This window comes from Saccostrea cucullata, unplaced genomic scaffold, assembly GCF_032062105.1.
Source record: "Saccostrea cucullata isolate Sc308-1 unplaced genomic scaffold, CSIRO_AGI_Scuc_v1 ctg14549, whole genome shotgun sequence".
Taxonomy (NCBI): Eukaryota; Metazoa; Mollusca; class Bivalvia; order Ostreida; family Ostreidae; genus Saccostrea; species Saccostrea cuccullata.
Window position 1 is genome coordinate 1,770 of NW_026919219.1, and position 13,597 is coordinate 15,366.

General features: G+C 33.5%; 1 pseudogene; it reads right to left on the reverse strand.

The window, feature by feature from the left end:
• Positions 1–983: 983 nt before the first annotated feature.
• LOC134282571 (ankyrin-1-like) lies at positions 984–3,577 on the reverse strand (annotated as a pseudogene).
• Positions 3,578–13,597: the final 10,020 nt, after the last annotated feature.

The window sequence follows — 13,597 nt, forward strand, 5'->3', positions numbered from 1 at the left end:
TACATATATAGACAAAAGTTTCTTTATGTTGACATTATAATGAATAGTAATTATTATTCAATTCTGTATATTTGATTTACACACAGATTTATACATGTACATCTTAAAGCATTTTAATTTAAAATCAGTTGTGTCATATTCATAAAGGTACAATTAATATTTGACACGTTTGAATATAACATAAAACTAATGACCTTTACATTAAACAACATAAAACTAATCACTAATATTGCACTATCAATAAGAAAGAAATCAGGTTAGAGGGGGAATACGACTTTCCAATTTATTCCAGGGGAATTTAATTGGAATTGGCGTGAAAGTCATGTTTGGTGATATTTGTACAACACATTGTTATAATTTGCATAACTTTTAAATGCCAAACAGTGGTATATCTCAAAAAATCAATAAACACTTTATTCGAACAGGACATTAAACAACTGATCCCAGGAAATTCCGGGCAAGTATTTTCAGAAATGTGTTACTTTGCAAAAATAAATTTTTATTTCCAGTTTTTGGTTTTGACATAAGCATCGTGACAATGATCATTTATTCATATAATATTCATTAGCTGTATATCATCACATTTATTGTTATATAACATAACGGGTAAATGTTTTTATAATCTGCCTCCCAGTAGGTGCATATCACAATAATTGTATCGTAATCAATTATTGCATCGTGATTACCTGCATCAATCTGTTATTTACTCATATATTTTTTCAAAGTCACTTTATTTCATTTTAGAACAAGGTAACGGCTTACTGATATTCAATAATACTCAATAATATTCACTAATTATACACACAGGTTTAAATCAATGGGAAAAGACTGTGCAAAAAGAAAATATTGTTTGCATCGAATCAAAGAAAGACGCATACTGAGCTCAAATTTGTTGCTATGAATGTTCAAGTTCAATGCATGTAAGTTAAATATATATGCATGTATATACAGAGATCATAATTTCTTTTAAAGGTAGGTCATTTTCTAGCATATTGAAGAATTATGGATTTCTCTGTGAAGCAAGATAAATAAATGTGTTTTTGTATAAATCAGTCACTTCCCTTCTTTATGTAACAATTTAAATACTGTGCCTTTTTTCTTTTGCGAATCTTGTCTTTTAAAGACTACAATATAAGAGATGCATGCACTACATGTGCTCAATTAGTATTTCTACAACAGACTCATGCTTTTTGTAAATTGCCAAATCAAGTGGTGAATGACCATTATAATCACGTTTGTTTATACTGGAACCAGCTTCAATTAATCTTTCTACGACCTGAACATGTCCTGCAAATGATGCCATATGTATAGGTGTAACTTTATTTTCATCGCATTGATTACATTTAGCACCATGTCGAATTAGTGCTTCTACAACCGATAAATGACCTTTTCTCGATGCTTCATGCAAAGGTGAATGACCAGCTTTATCACAACTGTTGGTGTCCGCACCTGATGTGATCAATTTTTCTGCAATAGTTACATTTCCTGTAGAAGATACTCTATGTAATGGTGTGACGTTATTCTTGTCACACGTATTACAATTAGCTCCGTGACAAATTAATGTTTCTACAATGGACAAATGGCCATTTTTTGACGCTAAATAGAGAGGTGAGCAATCATTCTTGTCCACTTTGTCGATATTTTTCAGGTGGTTATTTTTTCTGCTACAAGCATTTGGAATCTCATAGTTTTCGATCTTTCTCTTTTTTTTTTTGAGGACAGTTGTAAAATTGCAGAAGTATTTCTACGACAGACAGATGACCATTTTGAGAAGCATAATGCAGGGGCAATGTACCATTAATATTACACTTGTAGATATCCGCCCCGTGTTCAATTAATTTTTCTACAACCTGAGCATGCCCCCAAAATGATGCTCTATGTAGAGGTGCTGAATTATTAATATTGCTTTTGTTAAAATCTGCACCGTGTTGAAGTAATTTTTCTACAACAGACAAATGGCCTCTTTCTGTTGCTAAGTGCAGAGATGATTCATCATCAATATTGCATTTGTTGATATCAGCACCTTGCTCTATAAGTTTTTTCACAACAGGAAAATTACCCTTCAGTGACGCTTCATGCAAGGGTAACTGACCCTGACAACCACCCATGTTGATGTCGGCACCGTGCTCAATCAATGAATATACAAGAGTAATATGATCGTTAAGTAATCCATAAAACAGAGGGGACAGACCGTTAATATCTTTCATGTTGATATCTGATCCTGCATCCAATAATTTCTTAACAACTTTATCATGGCCTTTTTCTGACGCTCTATGTAGAGGTGTTACTTTATTTTCATCGCATTGGTTATATTTAGCACCAGACAGAATTAATGTTTCTACAACAGCAAAATGGCCATCTTGCGATGCCAAATGCAATGATGTCTCACCGGTTTCAGCACATAAGTTGATATCAGCTCCATGATTGATAAGTGTTTCTACAACAGGAAGATGGCCTTCCCAAGATGCTACAAGCAAGGATGACAGACCTTGATTATCTCTCTCGTTTATGTCGGCACCGTGCTCTAAAAGTTCTTCTACAACAGGAAGATGGCCTTTCTGTGATGCCAAATGCAGAGGTGACTGTCCCAGCAAATCACTTTTGTTTACGTCAGCATTATTTTGAATGAGTTTTTTTACAAGAGGAAGATGACCTTTAAGTGATGCAAAATGCAGAGGAGATTTTTCCTTGATATCACATTTGTTGATATCAGCATTGTTTTGAATGAGTTTTTCAACAACAAGATGATGACCTTCATATGATGCTAAAATCAAGGATGACTGACCGTGAACATCACACATGTTAATGTCGGCACCGTATTCAATCATTTTTTCTACAACAGAAACGTATCCTTCTGCTGATGCTAAATGCAGAGGTGACTGACCCTGCATGGTACATATGTTGACACTGGAATTATTTTGAGTAAGTTTGCCTGCTTTCGGACTATGGACATTCCCTGGCAGTAAATGTAGGGTCGGCCGAACATTAATCTCACACATTGTTACGTCAGTACTGTGGTCTTTTGCTTCAACCGGAAAAAGACCTTTTTTTGAAGCCAAATTAAGAGTTGTTTGTTCATTTTCCTCACACGTATTGATGTTGTTATTATCTCCCAAAAACTGTTCCCCAAAAGGAAAATGGACTGTCAATGATGCTGAATTAATCTGCAATTTTTGTTTTGAATAGTTTTTATGCAACTCACCACCGGAACTAAGTAATGTTTCAACAACAGACAGATTACCATATTTGGCTGCTACGTGCAAAGATAGCGACCCATCTGAAGTACGTACGTTGATGTCGGCTCCACGTTCTATTAATTTTTTTACAACATCATGATGGCCCTCTAATGATGCTAAATGTAGAGGGGCAACCTTATTCAATCCATAACAAGCATTGGCATACGGCAGTAATGCTTTTGACAGGGACGATTCATTATCCTGAAATTGGGAATTAAAAATTATCTGACTAAAATCATTACACATATTTAAATCAGCACCCGCTTCAATTAACATCTCGACAACGGGAAGATGCCCATTTATTGATGCTGTATGAAGAGGTGACAGGCCGTTTAAGACACATTTATTGATATCAGCTCCATTTTCTATAAGTTTTTTCACAACATGAGCATGCCCATAAAATGCCGCAGAATGAAGAGGAGTTGCGTTAATTATATCACATTGATCATAATAAGCACCAAGTCGTATTAATAAATCTACAGTTGACATATGGCCTTCTCGTGATGCTAAATGTAGTGATGTCTGACCATAAGTATCGCAGCTGTTGATGTTCGCGCCGTGTTCTATAAGTTTTTCTACACCAAGAATATGACCATACGATGATGCTAAATGAAGAGATGACACGCGATTAATACACTTGTTGATATCAGCACCACATTCTATCAATTTCTTTACGATGGCAACATGTCCATTACAAGACGCTAGATGTAAAGGTGTAACTTCCCTGATATCACACTGATCATAGACAGCATCATGCTGTATTAATGTTTCTACAATGGTCAAATGACCATATTGCGAGGCCATATGCAAAGATGTCCTACCCTGATTATCACACGAGTTGATGTATGCACCTTGCTCAATAAGTTTTTTAACAATGTTCAAGTGTCCAAATTGTGACCCTAAATGTAAAGGAGTAATGCCCTCTCCATTAGATCTGTTACAATCAGCACCGTGTTGAAGCAAGTATGTAACTGTTCTCAGGTCCCCAACTCTAGATGGAGTCCACAAAGCTGGATAAAAGCTATTCTAGGGGTTTAAATCTGCTCCATTCAAAATTAAATATTTGATAGTATCATGTTTAATTTTCATGCAAGCAGCAATCACTGGGGTTATGAATCTATGTTTATTGTTCGATACATCGACTTCCTCCGCAGGCATTCTATTAATAATTGTATTTTTAGTGTAATCTAACAAAATTTTTACCATATCTAATCTTCCTTGAAAATATGCCAATACAAGTAATCTTACTTGTTCGTCCTGTGTACATCCAAAGATAATATCTTTGCTTTGATGATGCCTATCCATAAAATATCTTAGCAAATCGAGATGACCATAATAAATTATGAAACTGATAACCCGTATTTCATACACATTGTTTTGTCCAATACATTTTAGGCCAAGGAGAAGATCTTGTCTTTCGATTTCTCTCTGTCCTATACCTTTATTTTCTAAATCAGTTTTTTCATCTTCTTTCTTAGAATCAAGTATAACACTTTCAAACACTTCCTTTCTAGATAATAAGAAAAAAGTGGTGACATCCTCATCCGGCACCCTTGACAAAATTTGTTTAAAATGATGTCTAAAGTCAGAATTTCTTAGAGCGCTATTTAGAAACACATCATGTAGTTTCCCACTTTTGACATCAATATACAGTCTTTTTGCGAGATTTTCATATTTGGACTTCTTTAGTTTGATACAAAGGTCGCTTCCAGAATCTGTGTTCTCTAAAACAACTCTGTTTGCAATGAAACTACTGTTCATATATTCCAGAATTTGATCAGGAAATTGTTGGCCGTAATGATATGCAACAACTTCAAATATCAAGTCATGCATAAATGTATATTGATCATTACTTTCTGTGGTGTATGTACCTTTTAAGTGTGATAATTGCTGAAATATTTCCCAGTCTTGGTGGGTTTCTTTAACTTCGCAAGATTTGCAAACATTTTCCAGCATTCCTTTGTTTACAAACACTTTCACAGATAAACAATTGTTGTTCAGCATGACCAGAACCATAGATGCATATTGGAGATTATTTCTTTTTCTTATTTTACCTAATTCTGAGAGCAAGCATTTGGATGGGTATGTAAAAAACCCTGATCCATATTCCCTGATACATTTATCAGTGCTGAACATTTGACAAAGAAGTGGAAACATGAGGATTCCTTTTTCGAACGGAAGTTTTGAATCAATGGTACGTGAAATCCCTGCATTCTTCATGTGAGATTCAAATATACCTTTTTGATCATCCAAGGTGAGAATATTCCTTTCACTATTTAAACTGATAATGTTTTTCTCTTCAAAAAATATAACATCTAATTCTTTTGCTTCATTGTACACTGCTAATCTGCATGAAATAAATAATTTTGATTTCTTATCAAGAAGACTTTTGATTTGTTCACTATGTCTATCTAAATCCACTATTAAATTTCTCTCTAAGGAAAACACACCTAAAACATCATCTATGACAAATATTTGTTGAATGTTCAAGTCTCCATATTTAATGATGTCCTCGGGTTTGGAGATTGGAACAATCTGATATTTTGACTCCAGCTGTAAAGCGATGTGGCGGATCAAAGCAGTTTTTCCAGAGCCTGGGGATCCTATTACAACAACGATTTGATGGGAAATGAAAAAAGTCTTTCAAGTTTTGAAAGGAAGATGTTTCAAAAAAGACACTTTTCTTCCATGTAGACAGAGTTTTATTATGTTGATCTGAAAAAAAAGAAACTCGGTTGCTAGGAAATCTCAAGTACATCTTTAGTTTAATTTAACTTTTTAGACGCTGTTCTTTATTGTGCTATTATAATTATCTGCAATTTTATAATTGTCGCATATCTTTTATCTGGAATATTTTCTGTGGATAAATTGTTAGAAATTTGCATTGCATTCACAAAATGTTTTTCTAAAAAAAAATTGATAGAATATTACTTAAATAATTTGCAGCTGCATGTGCAGTGGTCAATTTTAGAAACCTGTTTATTCTACTAACTGTAAGCTAATTATCATTAATAATCCGTGTGAAGAGTGCTTCCTATACCATTAATATTGTCCCCTGGTTTGACATGACAGACAGTATGTCTCTTTTGAATTATTTCTCAAAAGAATGAGACGTCACTTGTTTTATTTAGCAAAGACTCCCTAGCATGACAGATTTTTAAAGAGGAGTTTACTTTCGTGTCAGATGAAGCCCCGATGAAACAGAGGAAAGTTTCGTATACGATACTTAGCTAGAAAATTTAAATCAAAGTGCTGAAATATGTTTACTCTCTCATGGAATTTAATCCCACCTCTGATGTTTTGGAGATCCGTGTTTGCTCTGCTCCTATTTTGTATTGTTTTATGGACTTCTAATCTTGAATACTGTTCGCTATCTCCACATGTGTCATGCTAGTAACATGGAAAAGCAAAATAAGAAGATTTCTTAACTCTAACATCGTTGTACATATATGATTTAATTAAATGCTACTTAAACTTTTACGGTGTAATTTTAGGTTTTATATTGTCTTAAAATTTTATCTGATTATTGAACATTGGCATCTTTTCATATTGTATGTAAATACATGTACGTAAGAACTAGGTTCACTTTGTGTTGAAAATGGCCCTGCATATATACCAATTTATTGACTAGCACTCTTTGTTTCATTTCTAACATAAAGATAAAGTAGAGATTTAGTGCTTTCATATCTTGTTAAATTTTTCCTCCTGAAAATTCAAGTACTGAAAAACGGACTTTATAATTTGCCGACAATTTTTTTTAGAAAAGAGATAATAATATGAGCTCACTTAAAATAAAAAAAATGAAAGTTTTTTTTATTATAATTTAAAGTCATTTTATTTAACGATTGCATATTTTGGATTAGAGATTTCGCTTAGTACAAAATTTACATAATAAGAAATTTGGCGTTTCTTTCAAGTTTTACTATATGAGGAAAATGACGCAATTCTTGACGTAAGAATGCAAAGACTAACCCAAATTTTTTGTCATTTTAGATGGATTAGCATTGTACTAAGTGATATCCAATGTATTTTCAACTAAAATAAAGCAGTTTCACTTTTTCAAAAAAATTACAGTCCTAAAAAGAATCTTAGTGAACCCTGTTCTTTACTGTATCTGCATGCGTAACTTATAAACAGCTATAAAATATTATGCGTTTTTTAATTATGGCGCAAATGATAATTCGCAAATTTTTGAAATCTAAAAATAATTCAACAGCTTTCTAACCCAAATTCGCCAGAATAGATCAACTTAATATTTCCAGAGTTACAATATTAATAACTTCAATAAATAATGTTAATTTTTATTTTTATAAAATCCAATTTCTATTAAAACATATTTATTATTTACAATTTTTTATTGTGTTTTTCTCAATTTCGTTTCAGCTGAATAGAAGAGAATCAAGTTTACAACCTCGGCATACATTTTTTTCCGCTTGACAGAAAATACGAAGGTTGTTTCGAAAGAAATGGAACTATCGTCAATTTTGTTTTTTTTTAACTTTACGTAATATTAGATCAAAACATTGTCCGAACAAAGTTTCAAATAACATGCATTGATTTTATAATTGTATTTGTTTTAATTCATCCAGGGTTAGACTATGCAAAACAGATCACAAAACAGTTATGGTTTCATATTTTCTGTAAAATAAAGCAAAACAGAAAGAACTGTTAAATCGTTTAATGTTCTGAATTATCACTTAATATTGTGCATCAGTGACGAGTAATCAATATGCAGTCGTTATCTAGAAAGGATGACGTCGTAGAATGTTAAGAAGCAGCAGTTAATAAAACAATTTTCTGTCCCTAAGTATACTTAAAAAATCTAGGGAAAGAATCTAAAAAGTTGGAGGAAAGAAAAGAAGAAAATATGCCATAAGCAAGTCATACAAATGTATGTACATGCTTCAGGTGGTTTTTGAATGATCAATAATTTGTATGAGACGAGGACCCATGTGAGTAAATGGATTATCTAACAAGAGGCACACGGGCATAATAGGTCGCCTGAGTATCATGAAACAACTTTCCAACAATTGAATTGGATGGTGTTTTAAATCAAACGCCATCAAATTAAAAATTTTGAAAGAGGCACTGTTGCTTATCATAACTATATACACTGTACACTTAGCTTGCTTACTTTGGTTTGTTGATGCCCTGAGGTAGATCAGAGTAACAAAGTGAAAATGCATTTTCACTTTATAACCAGTTATGCACCCCATCCAACAGGAACAAGTGAATCTGGGGGAACATATTTCAAAATTGTAGAAATTTTATCATAAATTTTATTTCACAATAAATAGTTGATTAATACCAAAAAAGCAGATAAGGCATTAATTCATTTTCAGAATATGCAACCCCAAGTACCCTGACAGCGGGGTACTGAAATTAAGCATTTTGAAAGAGGTACCTTTCATCATCATTAATATGTACTTAGATTGATTGATTGTATAGTGTTAACTTCCCTCTCGAGAATTTTTCACTCATATGGAAACGTCACCGTATGCCGGTGAAGGGCTTCAAATTTAGACCTATACTCGGCACTCAGGGTCATTGATCTGATGAAAAGTGAGGCTTCTTTATCGTGCCAGCGCCTACCCTGACACGGAGCCTTAAGCTTCGTTTTTAAGGTCATAATCGAAAGACCAATGACTTTCACTTCTACTGCCGATCGCTTGGCAAAGTAAAAGTCCCTACCTTTGTTGACGTCTTAGGTATGACGCGGCTCCGTGAACGAGAATCGAACCCGGGCCTTTCGATCACGAAACAAACGCTCTACCACTAGGCTACCGTGACCGGTTATATGTACTTCGAACTTTGGCATAGTACCCAGGAAAGGAAACCTTTTTCGAAGAATTCATGCATTTTGCACTTCATAATCACTAGAGTCCCGCCCAAACACAAAAAACCGACCCTGGGACCATGAAATTCAATAATTTGGAAGTGGCATCCTTCGTCATCATACATGTAACTATGTTCATAGTTTATTGGTTTAATGCTCAGTAGCAGAGGAGAAGATTATTTTTTTTTTAAATTAATGTATTTTCATTACATAATCAATAAAGCCCCATCCCAACCCCAAAACCCATGACAATGAGGCCATACAATTTACAATTTGGGAATAGGTACTCTTCTTGAACATAAATAATTATGTACTTGGTTTGTTTGTATTATACCCGGCAAAAGAGAAGATGACTTTCAAAGAATTTATGCATTTTTAATATATAATCAATAGAGCCCCGCCTTAACACAAGGACCCTGACCCCGGGGCCATGAAATAAACAATTTTGGAAAAAGAAGTCTTTTACAACATAACTATGTTATTTTTGCCCCTTATACATGTATCTTTCTTTTTTTTTTTTTAAATATTTGATTAATAATATCAACACTTTGAATGTAATAAAAATAATCAGGATGTATTATTGTAGAATACCTCTGACATTTGGTGGTCTACATGCTTAATTTAGCTGATGCATCTCATCTTTTATCTCATTCTCAAGTTGGTTCCTTCGAAGAGAACATATGTTTATTTGATTTTCGAGTGTATTCCCAATCTCTGCAATTTTAAATTTCTACATGTATAATAAAAAATGTCTAATAGTCATAAATAACTCACACCAAAAGAAAAAGGCATCTTTTTACATCCTTAACTGTTGACCACTATTTATCTAAACATTTTAAACAATTTATGTGTTTAATAAACAAGGTTAACAATCAAATAATACATGTACATTATGGCAAAAGAAGTCCTTCTTTGATATACATCGTCTTGTTTATAAAACATTGAAATAATTCCAGTTAATAGTGTAGCGGCTTAGATCAAAATTTAAGCAGGATAGTTCACTTGTGGATACAAGCATGAAATTTGGTACAAATGTCTATCTGATACTACTAAATCTAAAAACATCGTTGGCCACCGCGATTTCCGCCATTTTCAAGATGGCCGCCACTAAAACAAAATGGCGACATTTTCAGGTAGTTTGGCCTCACATACATTCTTTTACAACCAAATTAATTATACATTGGCCGCTTAAATATTTTTAAATATTTTATAAAGACTATAAAATCATATTCTAACTGAAATACTATAAATATAAAGACAACACGATTTTCTTATAACGCTAAATATTGTTCCCTATTGTAGAAATTAACGACATTATCACAGTAACAAGAAGCCATTGTTTAAAAACTTGTAACAGATGTTTTACAAAAAGCCTTGCAGGCGTTCCCTCACTATAAGATGGGCCTTAAAACCAAGTAAAATTTTGTACTTGAAAGTTCTTAATAAGTAAAATAATTCCTCAAGTAACATAAAATATTATGGAGTGAAACTCTCCTCCAACGCACGTGAAATTTCAATAAATGAAATAATCCTTCAGAGAACATAAAATAACACTGAATGAAATATTCTTTCAAGCAACCTTTAATTTTAATTAGTGAAATAATCCTTTAAGGAACATTAAAAAAGGTAATGAATCAATGTTGTATTTATGACATAAAACAACAGGTAACCATTCGCTATCCACAATGAAGAATGCCAAGGACTGTGAAGTCAGCACCTTCCTTTTAAAATTCAAAACAATCGCCTGTGATAGCTTCTAACCAACAGATACGATGAGAATGACTAGAAATTTATGGTGAAGATAGATATGTTGCAATATGTTCAATGGGTTGATAATTGAAATTGCAGCTTAAAAACTGCTTGGTGATTTGTTGAAAAGAAGAGGCTGGATGACAGCATTAATTCAAGCAGAAGTTGCATATTCTTGAACTGCTGAGTCTTTTCTACCATTTTTTGATCTTGCTAAAATAAGACAAGACAGTCAAATAACTGCCTGCTGCCTGTACGTCTTCAGAAAAAAGGCAGACCAAAATGCAATGGGACTCAATAATTGGAATGAAATTAAAATAGATGATCTATTTTTCTTGGAGTTCAGAACAAAAAAATATTTCACAAGTTAAATTTTGTTAAATTTTGGTAAACATTCTGTTGGAACTTGTTGTCTTTCTTTTGTAAGGTCTCGCAGAGAATCAGATTTAAGGCTTTACAAAGTAATTGCAGCTAGTCACATCAAATATGTTCGATGGGTACCATTTCACCTTTTAGGTGCAATGTCAAAGCACCCGGACATATGCTTAGTGATAAATGAGAAAAGGAATCTTTACTTAGAAAAAATAAGTTTTCAAACTTTGCCATTGGTCAAGCCAATGAGCAGAACAATGCTATTGTAACTTACTAAAGAGTTCACATGAATATGTTGAAATGTTCATGAGAAGAAGAAAAACATCACGAAGAAAGTCAAGTTGCTCACGAATGTTTTTTCACGAGTAAATCGGGCTATGTCTACATGTATATTTTTGGAAATGGGTAATCCATTTGAGGAAGAGTTGATGGATCTTTATAATTCTTATCGAAACTGAAACTGCGGGATGAAATATTTTAAAAGGGATACATTAGGAAAGAACCTTATTAGGTATTCCTTTTAAGAGTATGTGAAGGTGATAATCAAGGTCTTATGAACTTGTTCAAAAGGATAAATTTCTCATATTTAATCCCAAACAAAATTCTGATTCTTACTATAGTAGTTTTCAAATGTTATTTATTTTCTGTCACAGTAGGCAATGCGATGGACAAGAATTTTCTGATCATGAAAACCAGGATACCTCTCTCTCTCTCTCTCTTTCACATTTAAAAAAAAAATCTCAATTGATGCCTATTTTGGATGAAGGTAAAGAGTTGCCAAATAATGTACTGACAGTTATATCATTGAAACTGCATTTGTAATTGACAGTGCGACATTAGTCAATTCAAAACAACCTGAAATTTTAACTAATATGCCAATGTCATTATCCTTCTGCACATTAATTCTTTAGTAAAAGGAAATTTGAGGGTAGACACTATCTTCCTTGTTCAGAGAGAGGATAGTTTTAAGGCAGAAACTGTAAAGAAATGTGACATGGGTCTAGACGAAAAGTTACTGGGAACACTAGACCACCAAATTCATGGAACACTTTCCTTCAGTGTGACAAGAACAAAACTGAATTTGGGGGATGTTACATGTAGCAGACACAATTATACTCGCGATTACAGAGGCAACTATCATTGTAGTAAAGGGAAAATGTCAGTATAAGCAAAGCTATGGATACCAAGTTTATACCGCTTTGCAAACATGATGAAGCTGACACCCTTATGTTCTTTCATGCTAAACATGCAGCACCGGTTGGTAGCAGCGCAGATCAATCTACATGGTTAGTTCGGATACATACCTTGTTGTTATTAATGTAACTCTTTCTGATGAATTAGATGTGGATCAGTAATGGATGGTATTTTGAAAGGGCAAGGGTTTGAGATGAATAAAATTTATTATGTTAAATCACTGAAACCATATCAAATGCATTACCATTCTTTCATGCATTCTCGGGTGGTGATACAGGTCGGCCTTTGTTTGGAAAGGTAAAAAAAAACAGTATGACAGGTCATGAATATGTTTGAGAACGCAAAAAAATATTCCAATCCAATTCTGAAGCACCCCTTGTAACAATATGTCAAACCTCTAATCAATGCAGCGGAAGAATTTGTTGTCATCATGTACAATCAGTAATGCGAATAGCGTTAATGACGCTTGCCTGTATCCCCTCCCTAAAGAGCTGCTCTTGTTTGCATGTTGGTCATTTATGGGGTCAGTCACTACTAGTATGCAAGTGGCTAACTTTACCCTCACCTTCCAGTTAGGGTTGAGTAAACAAAACGTGGATTTTGTGTCCCACACTGCCATTGCTGCATCATGTCAAGAAGTACTAAAATATGGGTGTTATGTAACTTCAACTGCTTCAGGTCCGGATTATCTTGCATTGCTTTATGCATGCGCAGCTATACACGTTTCAGAAGATTAATTCAGTTATGTAATTAAAACAGCTTTTGTTTGTATTTAAGCGCATGCGCAGTGTATGTATAAATAAAATGGAGCTGAAATTATATCAAATACCAAGTTCCCTTTTATTATTTAAAAAAAAATAAAAGTATTACCGAGGAAGGATAAAAATATAAGGAAAAATTATGAAAAAAGGCGCCATTTTGAAATAAGTGGCGGCCATCTTGAAAAGGGCCGAAACTTGAATGGCCAACGATATTTCTTATTTCAGTAATAGTCAAAGAACCTTCATGCAAAATTTGGTGCTTGTATCCGCAAGTGAAATATTTTCCCCACTATCCGCTCCACTATAATCTGTTGTTTTAAAATTAAAACCATTAAATAATTACAGAAAATAAAAGAAGTGAAAAACAACTTAATGAAATAAGAAAAATAAAAATCTTTAAACTCATAATTTCTATTATCAGGAGTCATTTAGTTATAACTGTCCTTTCT